The 12,629-nt window shown below is 37.2% G+C and overlaps 1 long non-coding RNA gene across 1 annotated transcript in view; it reads left to right on the top strand.

The window, feature by feature from the left end:
• LOC115836352 overlaps positions 1-9,081 on the top strand; it is a 67,496-nt gene extending 58,415 nt beyond the window's left edge. Inside the window, exon 2 of the long non-coding RNA XR_004031371.1 lies at positions 7,207-9,081. This is a non-coding gene — a long non-coding RNA (uncharacterized LOC115836352). The remainder of the gene's footprint in view (positions 1-7,206) is intronic.
• Positions 9,082-12,629: the final 3,548 nt, after the last annotated feature.

Genomic DNA, 12,629 nt, shown 5'->3' with positions numbered 1-12,629 from the left:
GCTTTGCAATCTTCAGATGCCCAATCAGTAAATACGTCACAAGTTTCAAACACAAAAGGTCATATGAAAGTTTCCTCTTATACTGGTCATACACTAATCCCAAATGAAACTCCTAATAAGCCAGTTGTCATTCAACTCCTGCTTCCAGGTCATCAATGTTGTTGAGGAATTTTGTAATAAAGTTTTAGAGTGGGCCCTTACAAGTTTATAACTGTCAGCTTTGTAAGAAAGCCTCTGACTTTACCCCAGTTTTTTCTGTCCTCTCAAGCCCCTTCTTTAATTTTCTTGCTGTCAAACTTTAAATATGAGTGGTGTTTGTGTGTATGTTTAAGATGGACAATAATCTGAATCCAGCCAGTTCTCTTTCCTGTATTCCCCAGATCAATATCTTCTTCCTCATTTTCAAATTCAGCATTGCCACTTGGGTTGTGCTCTTTATTGCATTTCCATCTCCATGGAGACCACACAAATCCAGTGTTTCTATCTTATACTTAATTCTCTTTGCTAATTTCTATGCTTCAGCTGGGAAATATATTCTGACCTTTTTTTATCCCTAGCAAGTTCTCTTTAAGTTTTCCTTTCTTTCCTTTAACCATACAACTTTAAAAAAGTATATAATAGGTATTAATCATTTCCTTCTTTCCCCTTCGCTTCTCTTCAACCTGCCAATCTTTCTTTCCACATCCATATCCCCAGCAGCACCTCTGACTTTTATTAAAGCTCCAAGCTTGTGGCACTATCTACTTACTGGATATTTTCAACTGGAGATTTTATAGGCACTTCTAATTTAATATGTCTGAAACCAGATTTATTATCTTCCCTTTGCTAAAATAGTCTCCTTCTCTGCTATCTCTCAACCCACCTATAAATATCACTTAGAATGTTTTCTGTTTTTGATTCTTCATGTTCAATAAGGACTGAAAGAATTGTAAAGCAGGGGGTTAGTGCTCAGCTTTCCATGTAGCTAATAAACATATCTAGGTAACCATAATGCATCATTCATCAGACATTCAGGAATAACACAGTATAGACAGTCTATTTTTATTTGGGTGCTTCATTTGTGTTCCTTGTTGTATCATCTTAATCAAGAAAAGGAAATTGTAATAGCTGTGGATTTCCCTTCTAGATGAAACTCATTTGTGTTCACATTTCCATTTCAGAAAAGAGGAAGGCAGTGCCAATTTTAATTAAAAATCTCAAGATATAAATTCACCTAGCCAGACGTTATTCTACAGAATGTTCTTTCTTGAGATCATTATTTCCTAATTAACACACTGGGTATATGTTGTATTTATCTAAATGGAGCTGGTGTTAAGAATGGGGTAAGACACATTCTTTTTGATAATCAATCTTATACAAGTATGACCCTCCTTCAGTAAACCACACCTATTTTAAGCGTACAGCTCAATGAGTTTTGGAAGCTGTATACATCTGTGTAACCACCTTCATAATAAAGGTATAGAACATTTTCATAAAACCAAAAAGTTTATCTGTGCCCCTTTGCATGAGGGGCCTTCATTCCTCCTTAACCCTAGGGAAAGTATTTACCTACATCTGTCACTTACATTTTTTGAAATTTCACATGAATTGAACCATAGCAATCACCTCTTCTGGGTCATTTGCACAGTATGATGTTTTTAGAGACCCACTTGTTGCATGGATCTTGATTTTTGTTTCTGAGTAGTTTTCTCTCATATGAATATACTACAGTTTATTGTGATGCACTACTTGTTTCTACTTTGGGGCTGGAAATTAATGAATAAGTTTCAAGAACATTCATGTACTTGTCTTTGTGTGGATACATGGCTCCATTTCTCTTGGGTAAATACCTAGGAGTGAAGTGGTAGGGTTATATATTAAGATAAGGAGCTTCCAAACTGTTTTCCAAAGTGGTTGAAATTGGCTGGGCATGGTGGCTCACACCTGTAATCCCAACACTTTGGGAGGCCGAGGCAGGCTGAGCACCTGAGGTAAAGAGTTCAAGACCAGCCTGGCCAACATGGTGAAACTCCGTCTCTACTAAAAATGCAAAAAAAATTGACCAGGCGTGGTGGCTCATGCCTGTAATCCCAGCAGTTTGGGAGGCCAAGGCAAGCGGATCACAAGGTCAGGAGTTCAAGACCAGCCTGACCAACATGGTCTACTCTCATCTCTACTAAAAATACAAAATTAGCCAGGCGTGGTGGCGTGCACCTGTAATCCCAGCTACTCAGGAGGCTGAGGCAGGAGAATCGCTTGAACCCGGGAGGCGGAGGTTGCAGTGAGCAGAGATTGTGCCATTGCACTCTAGCCTGGGCAACAGAGTGAGACTCGAGCTCAAAAAAAATTATATTCAACCATATATACATATATATGTATATGTATATACGTATACATATGTATATGTATATACGTATACATATGTATATGTATATATGTATATATGTGTATATGTATATATGTATATATGTATACATATGTATATGTATATATGGTTGAAACATTTCACATTTCCATCAATAGTGCTACTTCAGTGAAGTTGGTGATTGTGTTTTTCAAGTCTTCCATATCTAACTGACATTTATAACTACTTGTTTTATTAACTACTGAGAAAGAAGTATTGAATAACCAGCTACAACAGAGAGTTTGTCTATTGCTAATTTCAGTTTGGTAAGATTTTTCTCCTGGTATGTTTTGAGGTTCTGTTATTTGGCACATACACATTTAAGGGTGTTATACCATCTTGGTGAATTTACTCCGTGATGAAATGTCCCTTCTTATTTCTGATAATATTCCTTTATCTGATATGTGCTTTGATCAGTATTAGTATAGCCATTCTAATTTTCTCTTGATTTGTATCTGCATGTTATATTAAACTAAATATATTTTTATATTTTGAGTATTTTCTTGTAGACAGCGTATAGCTGTGTTTGCTTTTTAACCCAGTCTAACAGCTAATGTTTTTTAATTAGACTGTTTAAATTCAATGCAATTTCTATATAGTTGGTATTATATAAATCCTCTTGATATTTTTCTATTTGTTTCATTTATTCTTTATTCTTTTTTACTTCTTTTTGTGTCTTCTTGTAGACTATTTTTATTATTTTCTGTATGTATGTCATTTTATTTTTTAATATTTAGTCATTTGCATCTTTAATTGATGCCTTCAAATAATATGCCACTTCAAGAAACTTAAAACAGTAGATTTATATTCCCCTCTTTTTGACTTCCAGTTATGTTGCTGTAGCTGGACTGTCTCCTATATCTCAGGTATCAGTTGAAACAACTGGAATGACTTAGCCCTATTTCATGTGCTCTATGCTTAGTCCCATGGTTTTGGCGATTTTCCAAAAAAGCAAGTGGAATTGTTTAAGTCTTCTTGAACCAACATACACTTTTACTTGTATTCTTTTGGCCAGTGCAAATCATAGGGTCAAACCATGTTTAAGGGTTGGAGAAAGAGATATCCTCCTCCACCCCTGCAGTCGCTCGATGAGGAAAGCTGTATGACATTGCAAAAAGTTTGGATATGAAAAGCAGTGGGAAGTTTGGGCTATTTTTACAATTAATCTACCATATAAACTTTACCTATGTAAAATGATCTTATTTTTGGAAACTGACTAATGACTCAGATTACAGTGATCTTAAGTTTTCTCTGTTAAGCTTCACTAATCATAATGACTCACTCTAGCATATGGGCAATGGGAATGCTAGGGAATCTCATTAATCAGCCATCTATATCTGTCTCCTCAGGCCTCTGCCTATTACTGCCTCCATCTTCTTCACTGTTTTTTGTTTTGCCAGTTCCTGTAAATATGTCACAACTTATGATGAAGCAAATACCATTTCATAAAATCTATCCTGAGTGCCTTGGAGAAAATATTTTCCTAGCACTTTGTACCATCACCCTTATGGCATTTATATTTTACCTTTCATTTTATTTGTTCTGTTGTGTGATCCTCCCCTATGCCATATAATCTTTGAAGCCAAAATCATGTCCTTTATACTTTACATCTTCTTCAAAATTAACTCATAGCCTTTTACATAATAGTTGCACCATTGAATAAGCTGAGTGAGAAATAGATTATTGTGTACATGCCATGGCTGCTTTTCTAATATGCAGAAAGGCTTTAATGGTAATTTAAATCAAGACTCCAAATATTAATAGCAATCATTTATTGTATTGTGCATCCAAATACTGTTCTTAAAATGTTAAAAAATTAAGGAAAACTAGTAATTCCTCATTGTTGCCTACCTCTTACCTTCAATCAATATTCCAAAATTTCAGCCAATGCCTGCTCTGCTGCCTAATCAGTTTTGGGGAGGAAAAAAAAAAACAGATCTTTGGAGACAGAGATTAAATTCAAATCTCTCACTGCTACTTCTCAAGTGTTATTCATCCTGAGATTCTTTCCAAAAGCTTACCAATATTAACTCAATATTAAAAGAAATAAAAGAGAGGGAGAGGGTCTGACACATAATAGGGACTTGTTCCTTGTTCACTTAATTCTCTTCTGTGTCTCAGAATGCAGGTCTGCTTTAACGGCAATTACTGTAGAACACAAGTGGGCTCTTGTACCTTTACAGAGGTAGGTTGGAAAGAAGATGAACATGAAGGAGAAAAGAGAGATTTGGTTTTTGTTTAACTTAAATATCTTTCCACTTCACTCTAGTTTATTGGAGAGAAGTCTTATAGGTATCAGAAGAGTTGAGGACCACCATGGAATAATATCCCACCATCTGCAGAAGGAAGTGGACTGCTCTTTCCCTTCAGCCTTTGCAATGAAGGGCAGCATCCTCGACAGGATATACCGAAGAAAGTTTTACCCTTGTCTCCTCCCCTTTCAGAGAGGCTGATGACCCATGCCCAGTGCTCATAGTTTGTTCACATCCTGCTTCTGTTCCAGTCTTTTCTTCTCTCCTTTTGGTTGTTACAACTGATCTATCTTTGAGATTTTTCACCCTTCAAATGTCCCAGAATTTCCCATCTCCAAAATCATTAAGAGATATTTCAGATCTCAGAGTTCCTTATACCAATAATGCCACTTTGGGCTGCAGCAAATATGTAGTTTTCCCGATAGCACCACATAAAAAAATCTGAAGGTACTAGAAAAAAGAGAAGGCTAGAGGACATTGGATAAAGAGTGGGTGTGGTAGGCAAAACATTGCCCCTTTCCCCCCCAAATATTGTCCTCTAATTCCTGAAACCTCTGGACATGTTACCTTCATCTGCAAAGGCTCTTTTTCCAGGTAAGTTAAGGTCCCTGCAATGAAAAAGTTTTCCTGAATTGTACAGTTGGGCCCAACCTAATCACCTCTCGTGGTTGAGGTGAGAGAGAGATGTGAGAATGGAAGAAATATCAGGGAGATGTATTGTTGTTGGCTTTGAAAATCGAGGAAGGGACCACTAGCCAAGAAATGAAGACATTCCCTAGAAGCTGAAAAATGCAAGGAATCAGACAGATTCTGCCTCCAGAAGCCTCCAGAAAGGCATATAGCCCTGCCAACACCTTGATTTTAGATCGGTAAGAATCATGGTAGAGATCTGAACCTACAGACCATAAGATAATAAAATTGTGTTGTTTTACATCATTGCTTGTGGTAATTTGTTACAGCACAATAGGAAACTAATACAGTGGGAATGAATAGGGATAAGTAAAAGAGGCATTTTCTAAGAATGTCCAGCTGTTTCCAGATGAACACTTGAGCATCCTTTACCCCAGACTTAAAAGTATATATATATATATATATTTTTTTTTTTTTTTTTTTTTTTGAGACAGAGTCTCCCTGTCGCCCAGGCTGGAGTGCAGTGGCGCGATCTCGGCTCACTGCAGGCTCCGCCCCCCGGGGTTCACGCCGTTCTCCTGCCTCAGCCTCCTGAGTAGCTGGGACTACAGGCGCCCGCCACTTCGCCTGGCTATTTTTTTGTACTTTTAGTACAGACGGGGTTTCACTGTGTTAGCCAGGATGGTCTCGATCTCCTGACCTCCTGATCCGCCCGCCTCGGCCCCCCAAAGTGCTGGGATTACAGGCGTGAGCCACCGCGCCCGGCCTAAAAGTATTATTTTTAAAGCCTTTGAATATATAAGCATTCTTGGAGAATGAAATTTTCTCTTCAAGGTAAAAGTATTTAACAAGAGGTTTTCTTTTCCCTCCATAATGTTTTGTGTCCGTGCCTATGCATATCTGAGATTAAAATAAAAAAATAGAATTAGAGAAACAGGTGGTATAGGTACGTAATATCAGAAAGCTTCCAATCTCTATTGCTATCCTTGCCACAACAATCTGCCAATTGCCTGCTGGATGGAAGTTATGTTGCTATGTACTGAAGATACATAAAATTAAATATTTGGCCTCTGCTATCAATAAAATATTATATGATGTTTTGATTAACTTAATATTTTTCTGAACATTGCTTTTAGGAAGAACTCATAAATGACCTGAAAAAGTTTATCTTTTTCTATGTTTTACAATGGTATCTGATTTTCCCCGTGGGCTCTGAAAAGCAATAAATCGTCAAAGTAGAAATTTTATTCACTGTCCTGTACCTACTAAGGCAAAATTTCTAAATGATACATTTTAGGATGATCTAACAGAAACTGGAACAGCAAAGGGATTAACACCAGCAGAAGGTCACAATCCCTTGAGTTCTGGTTAATGGAGACCATATTGTGCATTTATATTATCAATTGAACTAGGGTATAGAAGGCCATTCACAAATGTTAGTTATGTAGAGATAGAGGAAATAAGGAGGAAAAAAACCTTGTTGGACATATTAATGAAAACTGGCCCTTCAATGGGGCAGATGATCTGAGATCAAGCCAATCTCTGATACTCTGTAGTGGTGTGATATTAAGAAAATTCCTTAACTTCTATGAGCTTGCATTTTCTTAATTTTAAAAACATGTATAATAAAATTATGAATCACAGAAATTTTATCAGTGTTATATGAGTAAAAGATTTTAGAAGCACCTAGTGATATGTTTGGTACATATAATATTAATTAATGATCTTTTATTCAATCTTTCATTTGTTCAAAACCCACTTAGCATTTGCAAATACAGTGACATAATCCTTGAATATAATGACTCCGTACACCTAAGAACTGCTGATTTCCAAATTTAGAGATTTGCAAATGGATTCACCAATCTGCCAAGATCTACACGAAGTGTTTCAACAGAGCAATTTTAAGTTAACTCTCTCTTTTGTTTCATGCTTCATTTTTAGATGTTTCATAACCAACTCCTTTGGAAAGAAAAAAAGTAGCACATCAGCAATTTTCAAGCACATTAGGATTTGAACAGCTGAATGACAGTATCTCCTGGAGGAAAGGTTTTCTACTCACAGAACCTGAGATGAGAATCATCTGTCCCAGTTTTACAAATTAAAAAGGAAAAAGAAACTCCAGTGCCTTTTCTGCCAGTATTTTTCTGATGTTGAAATTCTGATACAAATATTCAAGTTCAATGCAATCCCATTATGAGCGTGTGTATGCGTATGAATGAATATGTATACATATATATGATAGACTCCTGACAATCAAAATAATGTTTTACAGGCAAGAATTCTTTAAATTAGAAAGCTACTAAAATGCATTTAACTTGCTTTGTGAGAAAGCTAACCTTTTGTCTGTAACTCCCAACCCTGGTTGCAAAATGCAATGACCTAGGCTGACTTTTTTTTTAAATCCTATATCTAGAAGTTTCTCATTCTGATTTAATTGGTCTGGGATGGGACCCAGACTACACTGGGATATTTAAAAAGTTTCTCAGGTGATTTTAACACGTGCAAAGTTGAGAAATAATGCCCTACACCAGTGATTAGTGGCACATGGCCTTGAGAGTACATTACAGTCACCTGGGGGAGCTTTAAAAAATACCGATTCCCAGGGCATACCCCAGATTTATTAAATAATAAGAGGGGAGAACCACAGTCATCAATATTTTTAAAACTCCCCAGCATGAGCTACCTGGGTTGAGAGACACTGCCTGTGCTCTGCCAGTGATATAATGATTACGATGTACATTGGCATCAAATGATTCATTATGCCACCTTATATCTCAACTCACTGCAGCTGGGACTCATATTAGACACCGCATCTTTGTTTCACATATAGAATTAACAAAATTAATTTCAGGTTCTATCATACCTTTACTAAGATGAACATTGTGTCAGTGATCAGAGAATTGCCTCTAGTGTTTCTGACATATTTGCTTTCACAATATTTTGAGAACTAATAGACTACTCTGAGCAAATATTAACATCATTCCATGTGAGTAAATTTCGTCCTGGAATTGACTGTGGGCAATTCATGATTTCATGAGCATTGGGGTCTCTATTACTTTGCCGGAAATTTTGATACCACCGATATGTGTTACATTTTAGGCACATTTAACTGTGCAGCTGGTGTTGGGTTAGACTATAACCTTCATGCTCATGACTCTTTAATATCTGCTAATTTCAGAAGATCTTTTGAATATCATAGGGAAGTATAGGTCCCTTTTACTTATCACCATTTTTCTAAAGCCCATCACGCTCCAACATTAGAGAAGTTTCAAGGAAGCTTGAAATTAATATTGACACCTTGACATGACCTGTCCCCAAAGAAGAACTGTCACGTTTGTGATCAGTATCTTTCCTCAAATAGCAATGGAAGCATTGGTCTGGAATTATTGAGTAATTTGACTTAGTGATAACTATGGTAGTCTATAGATACTAGAGATTGTTATGCATTTATTACATGATCTTTGCTTAGAACCATTTTTACATGGTCTTTGTTGGCTGTCTTGTAAATCTGTTTTGGAGCAGGATCCTCAGGCAGCTGTATTTGAAATGAAGCCTTGTTAGATGAGAAATCAAATTCACAATCCTTCTGTGGTTTTGGTGCAAGAGCTCCATCTGGAAATGGACCAGCCCTTACTGCCTCAGCATATGTCCCAGGGACTACATTTTCCCAATAATTGAACACTTTGATTCCAAATACAGCACAGTTGTCTCTCTTCATGCTGTTATTCACCTATCTCTGAGCATGCAAACTTCAGGAAGCCAAAGTGAGTGTAGAAAGATATTTATAATGAAGAAATAAAAAAATCCACTTCATAATTAAGTGATGCTGAAATATTCTTCTAGTTTGTATTCTGCCTAGGAGTTTAAAGGGTTTTTACTTAGTTCTGACTTTGGTTACCTGTAAACCAACCGAGTTCCCTCCATTTCCCCACAGATTGGCATTTTAGTGTTACAAACCATTATTCATTGGACTTCATCAAAAGACAAGGGACCCTTTTCATTACAAAGCTCCTGGGTGGAATAAAATGGCTTACATTTCTGAAGGGAAAAGGGGGACAAGAAATGAATATTTTCATTCTAGAAAACACACACACACACAGACACAAATACACACACATACACACACACACACACATGCACCTGTATATCCACAATCCAGATGGCCATGGTGCCCTGGATGGGGAAGAAATAATCCACTTACTGCTTCTTTTGCTTTTTATATGGACTACCACGAATGGCCAATCCTGACCCTCAGGGACTGTTCTTTAAGTGTTCTTAAAATTGAAATAGAATTGGAAGTGTCAGTTTCTGGAATATGTCCATGTCACCACAGGTGGAAACACAATGGTTAAACTAGAATGGACAGGAACTAAGGAGTCAGTCAACTTTGACCTGGATTGGCATCCAATATGGAGGGTTTCTATAATAATAACAGGACACAGTTCTCTTTAGGCTTCCTTTTATCCTTATCTCTGATATATTAGATTATTACATATTCTCTGTTTTTAACTGAAACAGCCTGCTGCTAAAGCCTTCAGACTACTCTAATTCTGGAAGCCTAATTTCAGACTATTCTGCCTCCTCCCAGAGGGAATGAAAGCCAGGGAGAGATTTTAAAGCCATAATCCTGAAAGCATAGTTCTGCTTGCAGATCTAGGGCTTTAATTTAAAAGAATGACTCAAAAGGTCATTTTTAGGCTCATGCATCTCAAAAGTCAATGTTGATGAGTACTATCTCAGACACTTGTAAGAAATGCATACTTTCAAGCCCCTTTTTTCTGATTTGGAAGTTCTGAGTTCAGGTTTGGGGCCAGGGGATCTGATATTTCACTGCATATGATCCTGATGTAGTCGTTCTGTGGAATACACAATAAGAGTCACTAAACTAAACTACAAGAGACTTGGGAACACAGAAATAGGAAGTTTCTTAGATTTTTCTTGAGATGTGGATTTTAAGGTATATTTGTTATATTTTCTCTCAGTTTATTTTAAATACCAGGTAACCCTGAGACACTCTGAAGCCTGAAAGTCATATAAAGTTATGTCTAATTTAGTGTGCCTGAGTACATAAATTGGTTCAGATTAGCTAATGAGGACACCTTCATTCATTTGGCAAATAATAGTTAAACTTTTTTTTTTTTTTGAGATAGTCTCACTCTGTTACCCAGGCTAGAGTGCAGTGGCAAGAACACAGCTCACTGCAGCCTTGACCCCCTGGGCTCAAGCAATCCTCCTGCCTCAGACTCTCAAGTAGTTGGGACCAGAGGCGTATGCCACCACACCCAGCTAAATTTTTTTTTCTTTTTTTTTTTCATGGAGAGAGGGTCTTGCCATGTTGCCCAGGGTGGTCTTGAACTCCTGGGCTCAAGCAATCCTCCTGCCTTGGCCTCCCAAAGCGTTGGGATTACAGGCATGAGCCACTGTGCCTGGCCTAGTTGAACTCTTGCTCAGCTAAGAATTGTGCAACGTACTGGTGGCACAAAGGCAAATGAAATGCAGTTCTTGCCCCTTGAGGAGTTCATTTTAGTGGAAGAAACAGTGCTATAAATTAATTAAACACAGTGATATGAAAAAGTGTTATCAGTGCATGTAGGACAATATAATTTACTCTGCAAGGGAAGATTTAACAGAGACAATTGGAGTTGAGCTTTGTTTTCAACTATTGCTAGGACATTGCAAGACACAGAAGAGAAGAAAAATTTTGAGAAATAGGAAAAAAATGTCATGCAAAGGCAAGGAAGTAAGAAATAGCCTTTTGTATTCTAGACATGCTACAAAGTTCAAAGAGTTTAGAAAGATGCACAAATGATGGGGAATGGCAGGAAATAAGGTGGGCAGGAGAGATCCTTGAGACTATACTACAGTCTGCTATGACAAAATGAGGATCATTATGAGAGAAAATAGAAACCTAAATAAATGAAGGAATGTGCTATCCTCATAGATTGAAAGACCATATTTTAAACATAAACTTTTTGAAATTGAATCATAAATATAAAACAATCAGAATTAATATTTGATTAGTTTTGTGAAAGTAGGTAAACCTATCCTAAAATTTGTGTACAAATTATGAGGTCAAAAAATAGCCAAGATAGGCTGGGCATGGTGGTTCACGCCTGTAATACCAGCACTTCGTGAGGCCAAGGTTGGTGGATCACCTGAGGTCAGGAGTTCACGACCAGCCTGGCCAACGTGGTGAAACCCCATCTCTACTAAAAATACAAAAAAATTAGCTGGGCGTGGTGGCAGGGACCTGTAATCCCAGCTACTTGTGAGGCTGAGACAGGAGAATCGTTTGATCCTGGGAGGCAGAGGTTACAGTGAGCTGAGATCGGGCCATTGCACTCCAGCCTGGACAATAGAGAAAAACTCCATCTCAGAAAAAAAAGAAAAAAAAAGAAAAGAAAGAAAAAATAGTCAAGATAATTTTGAAGAAACACAACAAAGTTAGAGGTCTTACTCTGAAATCTTGTGACTTACTATAAAGCTATAATGATTCAGGCAGCATGGTATTATTATAAGGGTAGCTAAATAGATCAATGGAATAGAATAAATATTAATAAAGAAATGCACTCAAATACGCAATAATCAGTTTATAAGGAGATACCACCATATTACAGTGAAAAAAAGATGACCTTTTTAATAAACAGCATTAGGTTCATTGAATATCTATCTATATGGAAAAAACATAAATTTTATCCATACCTCACACCATGCACAAAAATTAATTCCAGATGGTCCATAGATCAAAAAGTTAAAGGTAATTTTCTTTTTGAGTCAGGGTTTTGCCCTGTCACCCAGGCTGGAGTGTAGCGGTACGATCTCGGCTCACTGCAACCTCAATGTCCTGGGGTCAGGCAATCCTCCCACTTCAGCCTCCCAAGTATCTGGGACTGTTGGCACTCACCACCACACCCAGTTAATTTTTTGTATTTTTTGTAGACATGGGGTTTTGCCACTTGCTAAGGGTGGTCTTAAACTCCTGGGCTCAAGTGATCTGGTCGCCTCAGACTCCCAAAGTGCTGGAACTACAGGAGTGAGCCATAGCGCCCAGCCAGCTAAAGGTAAATTAATAACCATTCTAAAAAATAGCATCTATGCAGAGATTTTTTTAAAGAAAAACTAACCAAAATGAAAAGCCTTGAAAAATTGGATCATATTAAAATGAAAATCCTATGTTTATCAAAAGACTCATAAGAGTAATAAGGCAGGCCACAGAGTAAAAAATTCTTGCCATGCCTATGTCAAAAATGGAATCACGTGCGAAATATGTAAAGAACTTCTACCAAAAAATCAACTCAAAGCAACCAACCAACTTTTAAAAAATGTTTAAAATGTTTGAAGGGGCATTTCATCAAAAAAGATAT

This window comes from Nomascus leucogenys, chromosome 8 (genome assembly GCF_006542625.1).
Source record: "Nomascus leucogenys isolate Asia chromosome 8, Asia_NLE_v1, whole genome shotgun sequence".
NCBI classification, from domain to species: Eukaryota; Metazoa; Chordata; class Mammalia; order Primates; family Hylobatidae; genus Nomascus; species Nomascus leucogenys.
Note: the sequence above shows the minus strand (reverse complement) of the source record. Positions and strands in the feature narration are given on the sequence as shown.